Source organism: Lolium rigidum, chromosome 5 (genome assembly GCF_022539505.1).
Source record: "Lolium rigidum isolate FL_2022 chromosome 5, APGP_CSIRO_Lrig_0.1, whole genome shotgun sequence".
Taxonomy (NCBI): domain Eukaryota; kingdom Viridiplantae; phylum Streptophyta; class Magnoliopsida; order Poales; family Poaceae; genus Lolium; species Lolium rigidum.
In genome coordinates, this window is record NC_061512.1 from 194,171,917 (window position 1) to 194,175,423 (window position 3,507).

The following is a 3,507-nucleotide window of genomic DNA, read 5'->3' on the forward strand; positions in this document are numbered from 1 at the left end:
TCCCCTCCGCCCGAGACTGGAGGAGCTCACACACCGCCCCTCCGCCGCCACGCCGTCCTGCCCACCTACCTTATGGCGTCGTCCGCCGCCGAGCCGGCCCCGCCCCCACCACCACCCCCGGGCTCCGCGTCCACCAGATCTGGATCTACCCCTATCCTCTTTGTAATTTCGTCTGGTGTGCCGCCTATTCCCGTCAGCCATGGAGAAGATTGGGAATCGGAGGGATCTAACGCATGGATTCCATCTGGGTAAGCATCGTCTGCCTATGTGAATTAACAGTAGTCAGTTTTTGAGCGCCAATCGTTGTTGCTCAACTAAGCTGCGTTGCTTTTCGAATAGGATGGATCCAGTGACGGCTTTTCGGCTGGTGGTTAGGCTGGATTCTAGCTTTACGCGTGATTCTAAACGCTATAAGAATGGGTTTTACTTCCCTGCGGTGGTTGCAACCACCATCTCGTTGAGGGATTTCAAAGCTAACGTCTACGATAAGTACACCTGGAGCTCTTTCGATGCAGTTCATTTCGAATATTTCAACAGCCCCCGAGGGAAGATTTGTTCCACTAATTTCCGAAGACGATCTGGGAATTCTTTTTTGCTTTGAATGCTTCTTGCTGGTTCGGTAAAATTTGTATCCATGTGGACAGGGACCAGGCATCATCTGGTGTTGGGGCATCATCAGGTGGTCGGGCATCATGTCTCTCTACTGCTGCTGCCTCTGCTAATAGTGTGCGCTGTGGCGCTCCTTCTGGTCCACAGCAGCACCATCTGTCCCCAGTGCTAGTGGTAGCCAGATCGTTCGTACGGTCGATGTGGAGGACGATGCAGACATTGAGGATCAGTCTCCTCAAGACGATGAGGATGAGTTGATGTTTCCTGAATTGGTAGATCGATGCAGTAAGCAGGCAATGGAGGATCAATACTTGGAAGATATTGCTTTTGGTGCCAGATTTGATGACACTGATGATGAAGAGAAGAATGAGAACGATGACAGCCTCGTTTTAGACGATTACGAAGGTGAAGACTTGCCAACAATAGAGTGGAACAGGGAGGATCCTCAAGTTGCAGAAGGCACCGTGTTTCAAACGATGATGGACTGCCGTAATGCAATTACTACATATCACATTCTCACTAAGAATAATTATGAGGTTATTAAAAGTGAGCCAGGTAGGTTCACAGTTAAATGCCCATACCCAAGGTGTAGGTGGAGGCTGCATGCATCCACAATGCGCGAAGCGACTTGGTTCGGGTACTACGCCAACCGGTTGTGTATTTAGATCACGGTGTAAAATTTGTTATCTATTACTGACATCCCTTATCATTATGTTTCAGATAAAGAAGAATAAGGAGATCCATAGGTTTCCACCTCTAGAGGGAGAGCCAGAGCTGAAAACAAAGCTAGCGAAGACTAGGTGGTTGGCAGATATAATCCTAGATTGGCTGAGAGAAACTCCTTCACTTGGTCCAACAGCACTCGTAAAAAAGGTGGTTGAGAAGTATAAAATGGAAGTACCTTACATGAGGATGTTCTATGCAAAGGAAATGGCTCTTGACAAGATCAATGGTCCATGGAATGAAAGCTTTCGGTTGCTTTACACTTTCAAAGCTGAAGTGGAGATGGCTAGTCCGAGCGGTGTTGTAGCGATAGACAAGCATACAGTTCCCTACAAATTGAAAAGCGGGAAGGTAATGCACAAGGAATGTTTTAGAAGGGCTTTTGTTTGTTTCAAAGCTTGCTGGAAAGGCTTTTTGGACGGTTGCAGGCCTTATTTGGCCGTGGATGCATCAGCTCTTCATGGCGAGGTTTAAAGGACATCTAGTTGCTGTTATCTGCAGGTTGATGGACATAATTGGATGTTCCCCGTTGCTTATGGAGTTTTGGAGGTTGAGTCACGGGAAAGTTGGACTTGGTTTCTGCAGAATTTGCGCGACCTTATAGGTCATCCACCAGGACTTGTTATCCACACAGACGCTTGCAAAGGTTTGGAGACTGAGGTAGAAGCAGTATTCCCTGGAGTGGAGCATAGGGAATGTATGCGACACTTGGTACAAAATTTTACAAAGAAATTCAAGGGTAAACTTTTTATCGACAACCTATGGCCAGCTTCATACACATGCAGCTCTAGGAAGCATCTGTTTCATTTGGATGTGTTGTATAAACAAAAACCTGGGGTGAAGGAGTACTTGGATGAACATCATAGTAGGGTGTGGTCAAGAAGCCAATTCAATGAAATTTGCAAGGTAGACTATGTAACAAGTAACCTTGCGGAGAGTTTCAATTCAAAGGTCAAGTCATTGAAAGGGCTTATGTCTGTGGCAAATATTTGATAAGATTAGACGGATGATCATGATAAAGATCGATCTGCGTCAAAGAATTGCATCCTCAAAATATGCTGGCCATCTCATGCTCCCATCTTTGCTTAAGTCTTTGCATGACAGGGCAAAACAACTGAGGATGCAATGCGTCAGAAAAGGAATGGAGGCTGAGGTAACCTACACTGACAGTAAAAACATGCAGTGGAGGTATCCAGTGAGTTTGGTTGATAGGACATTGATATGTCCCAAACGTATCTATAATTTCTTATGTTCCATGCTACTTTATGATGATACTCACATGTTTTATACACATTATATGTCATATTTATGCATTTTCTGGCACTAACCTATTGACGAGATGCCGAAGAGCCGATTCTTCGTTTTCTGCTGTTTTTGGTTTCAGAAATCCTAGTAAGGAAATATTCTCGGAATTGGACGAAATCAACGCCCGGGGGCCTATTTTTCCACGAAGCTTCCGGAAGTCCGAAGAGGAGACGAAGTGGGGCCACGGGCGCCGCCACGGTAGGGCGGCGCGGCCTACGGGGGGCCCGCGCGGCCTCGTTGTGTGGGGCCCCCGTGGTGCCTCCTGACCTGCCCTTCCGCCTACTTAAGGTCTTCGTCGCGAAACCCCCAGTACCGAGAGCCACGATACGGAAAACCTTCCACAGACGCCGCCGCCGCCAATCCCATCTCGGGGGATTCAGGAGATCGCTGATACGTCCAAAACGTATCTACTTTCCCGAACACTTTTGCTATTGTTTGGCCTCTAATTTGTGTATTTTGGATACAACTAACACGGACTAACGCTGTTTTCAGCGAATCTGCTCACGGTGTCTCGTTTTTGTGCGGAAATCCAACTTTCGGGAAAAACCTCGGAATTTATGCAGAAGGCCCTATTTTCCCAGGAAACTAACGGAGCCGGAAGGGCAATTGAAGTGGAGGCCCGAGGCCCCACACCACCCGGCGGCGCGGCCCGGGGGGCCCGCGCGGCCGGGTGGTGTGGCCCCCTCGGCCGGCCTCCGACGCCCCCTTCGGACTACTTATTCGCCTCGACCTAAAAACGCACGGGGAGAAGTCGAAGTCGCCGGAAACCCTCCGAACGCCGCCACATCGCGAAACTCCGTCTCGGGAGCCGAAGTCTCCGTTCGGCACTCCGCCGGGACGGGGAATTGGAGGAGATCATCACCGCCATCA